Source organism: Haplochromis burtoni, unplaced genomic scaffold (genome assembly GCF_018398535.1).
Source record: "Haplochromis burtoni strain Fernald_Lab_line unplaced genomic scaffold, NCSU_Asbu1 Contig_8, whole genome shotgun sequence".
Lineage (NCBI taxonomy): Eukaryota > Metazoa > Chordata > Actinopteri > Cichliformes > Cichlidae > Haplochromis > Haplochromis burtoni.
The window spans coordinates 1,228,258-1,244,965 of record NW_024582369.1 but is presented as its reverse complement, the minus strand read 5'-3'; the positions used below and the strand labels follow the sequence as shown (position 1 = coordinate 1,244,965).

General features: G+C 38.8%; 1 protein-coding gene across 4 annotated transcripts in view; it reads right to left on the bottom strand.

Annotated features, from left to right (window-relative positions):
* wasf1 (WASP family member 1) overlaps positions 1-16,708 on the bottom strand; it is a 64,716-nt gene that overhangs the window by 35,548 nt on the left and 12,460 nt on the right. The window lies entirely within an intron of this gene.

Sequence of the window (16,708 nt, the reverse complement as noted above, 5' to 3'; positions counted from 1 at the left end):
CATTTCATTTCCCTATTAATACATTCACTATTAAAGCGCATGAGTGCAGTCATTCACTGAAGTTTATATCTTTACAAACACAGACAGGTGTTTGACTTTGTTTTTTATTCTTTATATTTAATAGAAACACTGCTGGGTAAAAGTCTTGATACACCCTACGTTTCTTTATATTTTTGCTAGGAAAATGAGAAAAATTTGGAGCAACGATTTTCTCAAAAACACTGGGAAATACACTGCAATTTGAAGAATTCTAACAAGATTGAATATTTTTTATGACCGCCTTTAGTCTTCAGCACAGCCTGAACTCTCTTAGGAAAGCTTTGTTGTCATTTTCAAGAATAGCTCTCCAGGTTTCTTGAAGGACATTTAAAGCGCTTCTTTGGATTTTTGGCTGCTTTTTGTTTCGTTCTCTTTCAAGATGATCCCACACTGGTTAAGTAATGCTAAGGTCCAGGTTTTGGAGAAGCCAATCAATGACTGATCGTATTCCATGTAATAAAAAAAAGAGACCAGTAGCTAAACATAGCCATTCGCTAGCATGATACAAATTGCCATATATAGGAGTTATGAAAATAAGGAGAAAACAAGGACCAGCAATAGCAAGTAAAGAGGGCTTAATGCATGTCTCCCTTAGTGACCAATATGTGCAATTTCTTAAAGATCAAGTACTCAGATGAACCAGCGGACCAACTGACAGGTATGGTAAATGGCCTGTATTTGTATAGCGCTTTACTATTCCCCAAGGACCCAAAAGCGCTTTACACATCCAGTCATCCACCCATTCACACACACATTCACACACTGGTGATGGCAAGCTACATTGTAGCCACAGCCACCCTGGGGCGCACTGACAGAGCCGAGGCTGCCGGACACTGGCGCCACCGGGCCCTCTGACCAGGTATGGACAGTGATTGTTTCCAGTGCCCCAATATATTATTAGAAATGCTTCCATCATTGAGGAATAATCACAACTCTTCACTGTAACCATAGAAATGTAGACCAGAATGTATCCTGGCTAAGGATGGTAAGATGAGAGCGAGAAGGTCCAGAAAAGACTGTGCTGAGGTGAGTCATCTAGGAAGCATCTTAAATGGGAGCATCAGTGTCCATAAAAGGAAAAACCAACAACATGTGCCTCTTTTATGTGTTGCTGAAATGGTTTGAAAGAAGAGTGGAAGTGATGTTAAAATGACACAAACCCAAACATGGTGCCAATCTCTGCCCACCACTAAAATAACAAGAGATCCTCTCCACTTCAGAGATCCTTTGAGTGTACACACACTCACCATCCTCCCCTCACTGGGAACAACTCTTGACACAATGGACACTTGTCAGAATCCAGATGTCTTCAGAATATCAAATCTACCTGCCAGCTGTTACCATGTTGACCTTTAACAAGCAGGCAGAGCAGTACTACCCAAAGTAGCATGTAGGAAGATCATCTTGAAATGCACATTTCCAAGGGAAACGCATGCCATAAACTATATTCTCATATGAAAAATATTTGCCACTTGAACATTTTGAATGTACATTCATCAACTCTGTTTAGCTTCTACTGGTTGTCAGACAACTGGCTCAAACCTAACCCAAATAATTCAACACCTAGTCTGAGGCTTTTTACTTTACTAAAGATTAAACAAATGAGGCATAAAATATAAATGAATTAATTCATTGCTAAGAGGCTCAGAAGTGCTGATAGGGCTAGGCAGATCATGCCTTTCTCCCGGCTTCTGGTCTTTGTGTTATGTAAAGCTGCCCAGCTGCTGCTGGCAGCTTTGTAAAGACTATGAGTCCACTTTTCAAAATGTCAAACTCTTCATGTCCAAAACAGTAATATTTGTCATCTTAATTTATAGTCTCTTCTGAAAATTAAGCTGCATCTCCCTAAACGTTCCTTGTCAGAACTCTTTAGTATGAGTGCTGTGCTCCTTAAAAAAAAATAACTCCATCTCTTATGCAGTTTTCACATCAGAAATCAATAACACATCTATCTATCTATCTATCTATCTATCTTTAATTAGTTTATGTGCAAAGTAAGTCAATTTAGATTGTATATACTCAGCATATCAGAGAGGTTCAGTGAGAAAATGGGCAGACACGCTCACACACAGACGTGCGCACACACACACACACTTTGTAACATGTGGGTTTATTTCAAAAGGGAAGTTAGTAAAAAAGAGTTTAAAAAAGATACGTTTTTTTAGTTATTAAAATGACCTGTGAAATTATAAAAAATACTGAGTTAAGTTAAATGAATCTGGGAGAAAAAAAACAAATTCAATGAATTTAAAATACATACATACCTGGATAAAAAAAACAAAAAAACAATAGGACACCAACAGTCTTCAATTGGCCTTCCCAGAGCACAAAACTCAACATTACTAAAGTGTCGGATCTCCTTGAACAGCCAAAGAAGAGATCTGAACGTCTTTCAAGAAGCCTGGCGAACTATTCCTGACGACATCTTAAAATAAATGACAAGAAAGCTTGCCTAAGAGAGTTCAGGCTGAAGAAGTTGAAGAATAGAGATGGTCATATCAAATATTGACTTTCAAGCTTGGTAGAATAGTACAAATTCTGCTTTTGCCTTATATATTTTATTCCCTTGTAGTAATTTTCCTGGCACTAAAAGAATAAAGAATAAACGAGGGGCTGCTCAAAACTAAAACAACTGTTAATTTACATTAAATAAATCAGAAAAGGCCAAGAGCCTATATGATTTTTTTTTTTTAAACAGTGAATGTGTTGTCCTTTTAACAACCTTCCTTCTAACCAATCACAAGAGTTAGTTTTTTTTTAAGCTGACAGAGAACAGGTTTGTTTAAAGGGGGGATTAAAAGCAAACAGTGACAGAATATTACGTTTCCAGACAGCAGCGAAATAACAATGAGAAACAGGAGAAACAAACAATTTTTGGCAGAGGCGGGAGGCGTGCACAATCTCAATATTAGTACTTTTATTTTCATCTGCCTTTTTAAACAAGTACGGCAAGGATGACAGACTTGATTTTGATTGTATCGAAAACAAAGCAGCAGTAGATAAAACCACACAAAAAAAGCACAAAAAAAAAAAATAGATGGTAAGTGATAATACTGATCCTTCTTGGTGTGGGCATTTCAAATAGTAGACACTAACAGTTTTCTTTGCTCTCAAAAACAGATTTATGAACGATTTAAAAATACTCTGCTCAACGATTTGGTCAAACTGAAGCAGTTATGAATTTCAGTGTTTCAAAGTCACCAATAAAAATCAAAGTCAATGAAGAGATTCACTTCTCTTATCTAGCTTTAATCTTGTTTTCCAATAAACGCGGACAGAAGGAGTGTTGATCTAGTACAGGCAGGCAAGGTTACTGCATTAACTTAAAATAAGTTGGCACATCATTAGTAAGTAAACACAGTTAACTTCACATTGCCTTGCTTTTCAGTCAGTGTCTTGCCGCACTGCATGAGCTTGGATTGTGATGAATGACTGCAGCATACAGTACATACTGCCTGCTGACAGGATATGAAATAATTTAGGACTGCCGTCCATGATGGAGGAAGATATTCTCTACCCACACATGATTGCTCACAAACTGCTAGCACACACTTTCATTCTGCGTTTTTACACTTACGTTTCCATATTATATGGTGGCATGATGAAGTATATGACAGCATTGCTCCTGTTAGAATTTCTTCAGTCATATATACAATCTTGGTTGTGATCAAGAGATAAATTGGGAAAATATAAGAGAAGAAAAACAAAGAAGGGCTGACAGGACAACTGCAGGGCACTAAGCTCAAACATATTCACATTTAGAAAACTAACAGAACTATAAATATTGTCCTGAATGAGATAAGGGGTTTGATAACAGGTCGGTCAAGCTAGAGTAAAAATTAGATGGCATCCTCCTTGTGACTAGGAAAAGTTGATGGTTGCTTTGACATTGCATTGAAATGGTTCAATTCCTACAGAAAAGCAAAGTGCTGTAGTAACGGCATTACTATTTGCACGAGATCATCTAAATTTCTGTTTCAGAGCTATGAGGTTGTGGATAGACACTGAATATAAGTAGTTAATGTCCATTTCTGTGAATGTTGATGGCTATTTAATCACACTTAATGGCAAGATTATCACAAACAGGCTGCATGTAATTGCTAACTTGACCTCATTCAATCACAAACTGATAGCAGACTGACTTCGTACTATTGCGGGTTCATTACAGTCTTGATTCACCAAACTCACTTTAAAGATAGCAACTGACTGCAAGTGGTCGCAGACCTGGTACCCAGTTTCAAAGGCAACGAGATCACAATTTCATTACAGACTGTCACAGTAATTATGGTCATGCTGTGGCCTCCAAGCAGTTTTTCCAAGTGTGCCACAAAACTAACATTCAGATTAAATAAAGAACTCAAACATGGTGATTATACTCTGGAGTATAGAGACACCATAGACAGAAAATTATTCTTGTTATAGTTCTTCAAAGTCTGACTGAAGTTTGCCTGCAGGGCGCATGCATAGTTAGTGTAATGTAATGTAAAATCTCAGCGTATGAATCAACCTGGATGCTTGCTCAGAGACTTGCACTGGGTGAAATTTACGTCACACAGGCCCAAGCAGAGCCCATAAAAACAGCTGCGTTAACGACAAACCACCGAATAGGAGATTTATTGAAGCAACCTCCCCCCCCCCAAAAAACCCAATACAAAACAAAGCAAAAAAGTACTCAACACCCTGTTAAATAATGAATGCTCATCTTGAATGGTTAATCTTATGAAAAGGATTGAAGCATTTTCAAATCTGAGAGTCAACGGTGTGCATTTTGTGGGATAAAATGCTATAGGCATACGGATACAGTATATTTTGTTGTCATTCAAGCCCTGAGGAGATGATTGTCCTAAAACTGAAAGGCAAAATTGTAGGTTCAGCAGAAGAGATCATTTCTATGGAGAAAGTACAGTTCACATGACAGAAAAATTATTGTGTATGCATTTTTCTGTTTCAGATTTGGTCTTTGTAATGTGTGGCATAAGCACAATGAGTTGCAAAATCTAAAATCTTGTAATTATCTTAGACTTTGATTCACTTTTACGTCTAAGTATCAAAGTATCGAAATAGTTTTCACACAAGTATTCTTAGATTTTTGACAATGCTGCACAATAGCTGTTCAATGAAAGAAACGTATGTAGATGACAAAACTGACAGCTCATATTAAGGAAATATTACACTGCTCCATTTTCTCTTTTATCTTGATTCAATCAGGAAGACACTGGATAGGTGTTTGAGAGAGTGCCACGGTCTCTCTATACTTTTTAGGCGGGGGGCAGGAAAAGGGAAGAGGAAGTGAATGGGTCAAGATCACAGTGACACTTCGCAACAACGATAGCACTTGATGAATAAATGCAATATGAGTGGGAGAACAAGCCAGAGATCAGGGATTGCTCATCCATTGTGTACAGGCACAAAGTGGGGTGAGGGACGGCACATGCCAGGAGAGAGCTAGGGGCCTCCTCTGGTGCAGCTCGTTGCACCTGAACAATGAGTCCAACTGAAGGCTCTAATGAATCCTAATGGAGTATTTACTCACTCACACTGCAGCACAATATAGCTCCCGACCCCTCAATCTGGAGCTAGTCAAAGACCTTTTATGTGGAGGGTTTTCAGAACTGCCAGACTACACCATCAGATACACTATGAGATAAGAGTGGATAAAAATGTAAGAAAAAACAAGATGATTTTTGTGTGTTGGTAAATTATACAAGGAATTTTAAATGAATACAAAGAAACCTCAGATAAGACAGAATTTGCATTTCTTTACAAAAAAAAACAACAATAAAAATCCAGCGTTGATCCAATTTGCTGAGTCTTAGTTTGCCATTAGTAGCTGCATCAGAGTAGTTTGGGGAAAAAAGAAATATATATTTAAAAAAAAAGAAATAAATATTTAAAAAATAATAAATAAATAAAAATCACAAGATGACTAAAGTAAGCTGCGATAAGGAAGCCAGCCAGTGGTAAGGAAAGCAAATTGCCTGGGTCTCAAGAGAGATCTCATCATTAAGTGATGTAAAATTCATGGTCTGAACTCTGATTTTTCTGCTGGATCACCATGAAACAGAATCCAACACAAGGCACACATAGAGAGTCTGCATGCGCTCATGCACTGATTCTAAATGTAACTTTTTTGAAATTTCCAAACAATATGCAATTTCCTATTTCATCCACAAGCGTACTGACCTAAGTACGAAGAAAAGAGAAATATTCGGATCCTTTTTGTTAAAAAGATTTTTTAACAGTTGATTTCTAGGATTAACAGTTTGACTGAGCTAGTATGAACTTTGGTTGATGTTTGTTGGGGGGGTGGGGGGTGGAGAAACAAAATGTTCATTCTACTTTCATTCAACTTAACACTTCCCTATGAGGTGATCAGTATCCTTGGAACTGTAGCTTGCAGTAACAGCATGGTATTGAGTAAAATCCAAGCTATAATTAAAATCTACGCACTGGATGAAACCTCTGCATTCCTAGTATGCTAATAAAAAACATCTTTCATCTGTACATTACACATAACACTTTTCTATTTCTGAAGCAACATAATTCAGTACTTCTTCAGACCATCCTATTTGTGTGCCATCACATTAAATGCACAGAAAAGAAACTGCAATTGAGTTAGTATCTACATGCTGACATCCAGTCACCTGTGGAGGTCAACAATTTAGCTAATGAATCTGGCGTTCTAAATCCAGCATAATAGTTATACCACTGGCACCATCTATAGGTGTACGCCTATATATGGTGCCATCTAGTAGGAAACAAAACAAAACTCTCATACTGAAACTGAACCAATCTGTTAGACTCTGTTTTGCAGATGAATCCGCTTCAAAAAAACAAAAAAAAACCCAAAAAAAACATTAGCAATTTCCTGTGTACTGATGTTTCCAAGGAGGATCTTTGCCAGTTAAGGCACTACTTTGCACAGGAAGTATAATGAGGGATTTCTCGTGCTCACTGCACAGATCTACGATTTCTGTGTCAGTGACATCTTACTTTCTTTTTGCATTGATCCTGCTGCAAATTAAAAATGACAAATTAGCAAGATAGAGTGTACTGCTAAGCAAAAGCCATAGTGACATAAGCATTCGAATGAATGGTCATGACCAGGTGTGTTTAAAACTAGCTACAAGTTTGGTTGGTGCAGCTCATAAAGTCTGTAGACAAGTCTTAATAGATAGACCAGTCACTGCAACCAGCCCTTGGGATTTAAAAATGCAGCTTCAGAGCATGTTGATTCTTACAGCTTAAAAATTAATGCATTTTCTGTGTCAAATTAGCCTGAACATTTTGTCCTTTGTTCAGTGACTCTGGGAACTACAGCTGTATTCTTAGAGTTCTCTATGAACTAAGAACAGCTGCAAACATAAAACACGGGCATATAATCAGTGAAGCTGGCACAGCCTCAGCAAGCCAATGGCACTGGGTTAGGAGTTCAAACTGGCAATGCTTAATAACAGCTGGTTTAAGTCAGTAATGCAGATTTGCAGTGCAAGAAAGCTACTGCGGTTCATTTTCCAAAGAAAACATAGGCAAATAAAATAACTGGGCAAAGCTGAGCTCAAGCTCTATCAACAGGTCTGTTTCTTCCTTTAGCCTATTTAAAAAAAACAAAAAACATTTTTAACAGCTGCAGAGGTTAACAGGAGCAGTACTATATCTGGCTCATCATCCAGCTATTAATTTTTTAAATGCCATTTGTTGTGACTGAAATTCTCTTTGCAACGCATTTTAAAGCAGCTGAAATGTTGTTACATTTTTAACATAAAGAATAAAATTCTGAATTCACTTTGTTCTTTAGGCAGTAAAGTAAATCAGAGGGTACAGAGATGGTACAAAAAGACAGATTTTTTCAAATCAGTGATAAAATACTGAAGGAAAGAGGGCCTAATGTTAAAATCAATACCACTGAGGATTGATTAGGTGACCTATCTAAGCTGGACACCTCCCCTTTAACCAGAGTGTCCAGGGTTTAATATGCTTCAAAGAAAGTGCTTATCAGATTATAGAGAATCAAATCTTGGGGTTAAGAGCCTGCTTCAGACAACTTTTGTGACACTCTGAAACAGAAAAACCAGCGAGTCTGATGCAAGATGCCTACAGACTTATAAAAAGAGTGCCTGTTCAAGCAACCCCCTATTAAAGCTTTGCTGCAGTTGGTGGGAACAGACTGTCAAGCCTGACAGATGAGGTGAGTAGCCAGAGGAGCGATCATATGTACAAAATGAAACAAAATGCACAAATACCCTGAAGATGTTGCAATCTTCTGACAGCAACCTACGAGACCGGTGGAGTTTCTCATCAAAGCATGTATTCAAATAACAGGCCCGCATCACAAGAATAACCGCATACATGCATCAGCCCCTGCTCCCCACCCTCAATTCTTCAACTCACCCATCACAGCAGATCACGTTGGCAGAATATATCATGGCATGCACCAGTGTGTCATCCTCCCAATTAAAATTATGCATCAGCAGACCCCCATCCCCCTTCTGGGGTGAGTTGTCACCTTGCAGGCCCTCACCAGCATGGTGCTATAACACACAGACACATAGAGACCTCTTGTTGTCGGGCTATAAATACACCTGCAGCACCAGTGCTGTCACTTTTGGCTCACACAGCTATGCTAACTAGGTTTGCTGGTAGTGGGAAACTTTAGAGTGCTTGTGGCAAGGGATAAGGGAAGATAATAAGCTTATTTCCTCGTCTCAATAACTGAATTTCTGACTGCACCATTTCTCATGTTATCCTGTCTGATATGCTGTATTACTTGCAGATAAACAAAAGCTTTTCCTCCATAGTGGTGCAAACTTTATTTCAAACTGAAGGCTTCCTTGGTGGTTTTCCCCTCATCTGAGCTCAGCTGTTTGGACCCCGGGTCAATCTGTGGACTTTTTTCATGTACACTTAAGCAAGGCAGTCATTTACCATGATGCCCTGCATATCCTTTTGATCAAGATAAGCATCTTGGAACACTGGTATTCAAATGATACATATCCACTCGCTGGCTGACTTTCTGAGCTGTACTGATGCTGCCTGGTAGCTGTGAACAATTTTCAAGAGTTGTTTCAAACAACAACAAAAAACTGCAGTTTGTGTTTGTTAAGAATTAACAATTTCCATCTAATATAACATTGAATTGATTGTAAAGGTCTTGATAATAATCAATAAGTAATTGAATCGTCAAGCATAAACAATTTCTAATCTTGAATATGCACATAGGCCCAAAAAAACCCTCCAGATTTTGTTGTTTCATTGGTTTTGGCATGTACTACTCCCTTTACTAAATAGCGGCTGTATAATGGGTTCCTCAATCCGCCACACACACACACACACACAGAAATACACACAAACTGCTGTGCAAGTTGTTCGCCTGCCAATGATGCAATTAAAGGGAACTCGTTCTAGCCCGCTCTAAGACCTCAACCACAACTGCCCCTAGAGGATAGCAAAGAACCGAAACGTTCCTGTCATCAAGCGTTATCTGTCGGTGCGCTTGTGAAGAGAAGTCACTGACTCAACAGTGAGTTTCCGTCCACTATTCTTTACATTCAAAATCTTATTCAATGAAGAACCTTACACTGACTGAGCAGCTGGACACAGGCCACATTGTGATTGGTTACAAAGAGATTTGATCCCTTCGGACGTTCATTTAGCAAACATGCTTTATCCTACTGTAAGACGTGCACAACTAAATATTCATGGACATCTGTGTGCCAGCGTCAATGAGTAAAGTGTCTGATGAACAAACAGACTCAAAGAAGTTTATCTGCTGAGTGCACAGAAACCCACTGGTATGAATAATGAAAGCCCGCTGCTCAATTATAAATGTCTGCATGCTTGCACTGTGCAGCTGCGCTTGTTTGGCCTGTGAGGGAAATTGCATTATACTAACTCCCTTGTTGTTCATACAGACGTGAAGGACATGCACACACAGTTACCAGAGCAGCCACCCCAGTCAACTTAAAACTAAAAACACTAACATTTAAAAAGGAAAAAAAGAAAGAAAAAATTACCAAAAACTAGAAGCACATACAAATTTACAAGCCCAACACAGAGTAGATATATTTGATCCAGCTTAAAAGCTGGTTGGGAGGGCAAAATAAATAAATCAAAACCATTTTCTCACTTTGGAGAGTGAGAAAACGTTAGACATTAAAATAAAAGGCATTTGACCCGATTAATTTTACGTTTTTGTTGCCTTAATATTGACTGGTCATTAGTAGGTAGCCAGTTCCTGTAGAGATCCACTTCCCTGTAGTCCGATTCCTTAGAACCGTTAGTCTGCCTGCCTCTCAATCTCTCTTATCGGTTCTTGCACTCTTGCTACGATCTTCCTCCTCTGTGACGGAGGAAAATAGTGGCACAGTTTACAGTGTGGATATGGAGATTACTTTTAATTTAATTGCAAAAAAGGACGAGTGCCTTGGTAAAGCAGGAGCACCTACACAGCTAGCACGCAAACGCTAAGCTAGCCAAGTGAAGTTAAAGCTGAGTAAATGCTGAACCGCCATTCGCGGTGAAGCCAGCCACTGCTGAACTTCAACACGTAATAAACTAATGATCAGTCAGACTGCAGCCTCTGTTTCTACCTGGTCATGTTTCTACAGTCGAATCACCGTGACGACGCTTTGAAGTCCCTTTGTGCTGGTTTTAATTTTTGATTTATGCTCTTGGCTTTGGGTTCATACTAAGAGAAAGATATACATGTTCTCATGCGGATAGGGATTTGTGTTGGTGTGTGGGGCTGTAGCCTGTAGGTTTATATTGTTAAATGGTTATTATGAGACAGTGTGTTTCAGATCATTTTACAGAGTAACATAAAAGTAACGTAACGAGTCATATAACGAATGTCTTTCTCCTGGTGTAATTAAGTAATGTACTGTATTACTTTTAAGTGTTCTGTATATGTGTAATACCTTTTTTACTTTACCTTTTTTGAGTAATGACCCCACACATCACAACAAAGAGGGGAAATACCTCTAACATGCACAAACATTCGACTAAGCGACACATAATTAAGTTGTATCAGTGTAACAATGTAATGTCTTTGATGTGCTGCGTAGAGATGGTGGTGACTGATAAATTATATCAACAATGGAATTGGAATCGCAACATTCTTATCAATTCTCATCTGTTTGGATGGTCTCCAAACGTCACATTTTAGTGATGATAGGCTCAGCTCTGTAGGAGTGACTAACTCTATGATTTCCTAAATAATAACAGTGATGTTGCAATAAGATGACAATGACATAAAAAATAATCAACACCTAGCAAGAGCTGTTGTTTTATGTTTCACTAGTGCAGCTCTCGTTCAAGAAAAAGCTAGATCAGAACAGTCCAGCTGTCAACAAAACACACCACTGATTAGACCTACCAATATTTGGTTGGAATCCTCAACACTCTTGAACTACAATCCAGATATAAAACATTATCTGGCCTGGTTATCCACACATAGGCTAACATTTATTCTCACACAGCACGCATTTGGACTACTTTTGGCACCTCGGGCTCAGTTTGGTTGTCACATTTCGATACACAATGCTGTGGGGTGAAGTCTGACAGCCCTTGGAGGTCCCCTTACGGGCTGGTGTGCCATACGGTTGAGTGTCATGCCATTTCACAAGCTGCATCTCTGACTGTTGTAAAAGTGTCACAGTAAACAACATTTAGCCAAAATATAGACATCCAAACAACTTCAAACTCGACATCGCACTTCCTTGGATCAAAAGCAAGACAGATGCCAAGTGAGAAATGGATCAATTGTTGGGAAAAGTGAAGAACAGAAACACCCACCCACCCAACAGATTCTTGCTTTACTAGATTACTGGTCAAGTAAAGCAGTTCCCTTCGGTTCAGAAACCCAGGTGCTGCTTTATTTCTTTTCAGCATGTCATTGTAACACCAAGGCTTATTCTCATCTTCTCTAGTGTTGGTCTCATTCTTTTTGTGACTTCTTGAACTCTTCTTCTTGTACTAAAGACATAATTTTAATATTCTTTTACAGTCTTTTTATGTTTCACAGTTTCAGACAATGAAATCACTCACTGATGGTAATATCTGCTATGGCGTCGTTCTTGACATCTGCACAATTTGTGGAATGGGAGAGCAAGACTGTCTCTCAAATGGCAAATCCAAATCTCTTTAGAAAAAAAAAAATTAAAAGGTCATACATTAGCTTTCTAAGAAATAAAGTCATGACAAATTTGAAAAAAAAAAAAAAATGTATGCCAAGTCATTATATTTACTCCATCTTCACTATTCATAGTTTTGTTTTGAAGATTCTTTGTGAAAGAAGACTGACATGGTTTCTTTAAAAACAATATTGTGCAAAAGTTTTGAGCCGAACCTCCTATCTTTATATGTTGCTTCCAAGGAGGCAGACTTTTTCATTTGGTCTTGAGAAATAGTTCTCTAGACTTTGAGGGTCTTTCAAAGTTTTTCTTTGGACTTTGAACAAAAAAACAAAACAAAACAAAACAGGATCTTCTTTGATCATTCATACAATGCCAAAGTGTCTGACTGGCAACAACTTTATTTTTCAGAATGACAATGATGCCTATGGATTAAAAACTTACCTGAACAGAAAAAAAACATCTGCCATGAGTTGCCTTTCCTAAAGCCTGGACTTCAACATTATTAAAGCAGTGTGCGATCATCTTTGAATGTCCTTCAAGAAGCCTGGAGAAAGCCTTGATGAATACTTAAAGAAAATATAAAAAAGTTTGTCTAAGAGAGTTCAAACTGAGTTGAAGAATAACGGTGGTCAAGCTTATTAGAATTGTTCAAACGGTTTTTGCCTTATATACCATAAATCCATTTATGTTTTCACATGTTTCAATAATTCACTGCTGCTATTCTAGGAAAATGGATGTCTCAAGACCTTTGCAGAGTACTGTACACAGTACCACGCAATGTATAGCTCATGTATAGCTGTGTGCCCTTTTTAAGGTATCTTCTTTATGAATAAAATTGGACAGACTTTCACAGAAGAACCATAACTTCTTCTGCAAGTTTAAAGTTTTCTGAGCTCTGTTCAGAAATAGAGGGTCTCCAGACAAAGAGAGAAAGAGAAAAAGGGGGGAATATGAGGTGGGCTGAGAGGGGAATGCTTGCGGCAGAAAAAAGAAAAAGCTGTGTGGGTGGTATCGGGGGAGAAGGAGAGAGATCATCTTTTCTCATTGAGATCAATCCCTGAGTCTACAACAGGGCCTCTGTGTTCTAGGGCAGAGAGGAGAAGTAAAAAAAAATCTGGACAGTAGAAGCTAATATTTCATTGATACTGCAATTTTTCTCATATATTGCAGTACAGTAGGCATTGTTATTCAGTACTTTACAACATACCAATTCACATTCATTTGACTGAAATAAATACCCCAGGGGGAGAACAAGTCAGAAGCAGTTCTTCTCAAAATAAAGTGACATGAATCACAGGATATGGCACCCTGCTATGCTGCGCCTGCGCCTTAAGCACTCACATTTTCATGTTGATCACTGCATCACACCTCTATCTACCTACCTCTGGTGCAAAAGTCCAAATTCAGCACACTATAGTTGAACTGTTCTTCTGTCAATTCCCTTTGATCTACATCTAAGAATGCATCATGGTCTGAGACTGAAAAGACGAGAGGAGGTTTGTAAAACAGCTTGGAGGCAAAGTGTATTTCAGTCAGTCTCTCCTGCACCACTGCCTTGAGTACAGTGAGATGTGTTTAAATAAGGCCAAAAAAAAGTCTTTAACTTCCAAAGTTTATATAAATTTTTTTTTTAAATTTACATAATAAAAACCAAACAACAACCAGTTCCATAATTTTTTTCCTATGCAAATTTCATATGTTGAGACAACCTGAGACATGCACGCACAAGGCACACCTACCGTGAACCAATGTGTTTGTGAATACAACAATAGCAACATCCATTCAAGACCATTCAACGAACCCAGTAGCATTTGGCAGGAATTGCGAAATGGTTATATGAGAGAAGCAAGAGGGAAATCAAGGCAGATTTGTGGTCTAAACTAGACCGATCAGACAGTGCCCAGAGCAGCTGTGCAGACCTCTCATGGGCTGTCTTGTGGCTGTGTGCAATGTCAGTGTTTGTATCTGTGCATGAGAGATGATTCTGAGAATATGGCGCCTGGAGACCAGAACAATGATGGTTAGTGAAGATGCCCTTGCTGTGAGGAGGCTTAAGGCGGCACCAGTGGTACAGAACAGCAGGGCTGACCACTGGGGTGATATCAAGTGCTCATTTGAGCAAGCTCTAACTGATTCAGCTAACTATAACATTTTCTAATGATACATTCCTCAAGCAAGCATGCCATGAGCTGCATCCTCTTTGTTCACACTGTAGCTTACCAAAACCAGGGACGGTCAACTAGTGTTGTGCCATGTCATATCAAATTTATATGTGAAATAAAAGTGTCACAGCAATGACATTGCGACCCCAAGTGTTCACGTCCTCCAGTACAAACAATGAGATGAGCCAGGGATGTCTGAGATCAGGCATGTTGCAGCATGTTACCTTCCTCATCCTGGCTCTTCCAGAGCTTTCTTCCCATTATGAGAATGCACTGTCACCAAGTGCGTTCTCATAGCGGGTCATCTGGTTGTTGGGGTTTTTTCTGTATCACTGTAGGGTTTTTACCTTACAATATAAAGGGTGTTGAGATGACTGATTTGGCACTATATAAACAAAATTTATTGAATTGATGCCCTTCCCAACACAACCCTGTGTCTCCTGCCAGTCTCAAACTGAGTTGTTTGTAATGCAAATTTGCAACATACTTCTCCAACAGCTCTGGAAAATACACTTCATTTTGCTTGCACAAATAAATGCTTCTGCTTGACAACTGCATTCCCCAATAAAACATCACCATTTTTTAAAATTTCATCATGAATATCAATATTGCACATTTCCTTTAAATATCTTGATATAATTTTGAGTCCACCCCTACTGTCAGTCTAATTGTGACTTAGAAATAAATAATCAGTGTTTAAATATAATTTAACTGACTTACCAAAAAGAAGTGTCAAGTTACTTGACACCGTAACATAATGCATTTCTCACCAGTGTTGGCCACGTTACTTGAAAAAAAGTAATCAGTAACTAATTACTGAAGAATCCGCGAGTTTATCTGTGAATTTCCCACTCTGTGGCAGCGTACTCGGTGCTTGCTCGGACATTTAGGGGTTTTTTTAGCTGTAAAAATAAGTTTTCTTCCCACGCAGTGAACAGCGGACGCTAATGTTTTTGTCACTTTTTACGGAATCAAACTCAAAGTAAGGTCAGTACTTCCACGCTTTAAACGCTGCACGCTCATACTCTCTCCCGCACTCGATATATTATCCATTCTTGATCTGCACACAGCTGTTGCCACGAACGTCGCACTCGCTTACGTCATTGTCATGAGACACTCTCGCAAAAAATCACGGTTTTAGTAATGCAGCGTGCTTACGGGAAAGTGGCAGTAATCTAATTACCTTTTTTGCAATAGTAATCCCTTACTTTACTTGTTACTTGAAAAAGTAATCGGATTACTGCCCATCTCTGTTTCTCACTGCTGACTTGCATTTGTGTAAACAACTACAAAGAGCCACATGGGTCAGTATGACTTGGGTCAAACACTAATTGAGCACCTTGAAAGTGTAGTCATTAAACAGATGTAAAACAAAAAGATATAATAAACTACAGTATCAAATACATATCTTAAACCTAAAAAATGATAGTAATAGGTGGTCCTACAGTAGCAGCCAAGCAGGCAGAGGCCAGTCACTGCCCTTTAGGCCCTTTTCCATATATAGAAACAGTTTGCTCATTAGGGGTCAACAGGTCAGCCGCAGGCATTTTTTGACCTGTGCCTTCTGATATCTCATGACCACCACACTGGCTTCCTCCACCTTATGCACACGCACACATTTAATCCTGGACGATTTTAAAATCCCTCTGCAAGTCAAAATGGTAGATGCTAATCGAGACAACTGGGTGGGAGGAAAGAATGAATCTCTACAGAAAAAAAAGAAAGAAGCTAAAGCAAATTATACAATGTGGTCTAACAGGCTTGTATTAACAGTACTATAGAAGATTTGACTCAATTAAGGCTTTGGTCATTCACTTACTCTGTCATTACATTGAATAATGGTAATCTCCAGGCTTACCAGGCAGTTTTTCCAAGCAATGAGAAGACATTTTTATATTATGGCAGACTGTTACTTAAGGTGTCTGCATGATTCAGTTCACTATATTCAGTGAATAGGAGCGCTTGTGTGCATGCTGGTCTACAGACACAATCCTGTCTTCCATCTGCATCCACACACATGGACACACATACACACACACAAGTCATCCATATAGATTTGATCATTAGATCAAAAAAAAAAAAAAAAAAATCCAGTTTCTTGTCTCTAGAGAAAGCAATACGGGTGACAATGGTACAAAGATGAGGGAGACAAAGCACCTCTTGGTCCCTTTTCTCCCTTTTTCTTTTGGCTGTCACCAGGCATTGTGAGGCTCTCTGCTCGTCTCCTGTTGGCACATCTTGAAAGGGAAGCAAAATCCAATTCTTCCGACAGGTAGAAAGCCCCTGACTTGCGTATTCCCTCTACCTGTTTGCTTCTGGGGTTTTTTTCTCTTCTTATCGGTGGGCATATTTCAAGCCTCTAGTCTCCTCAGC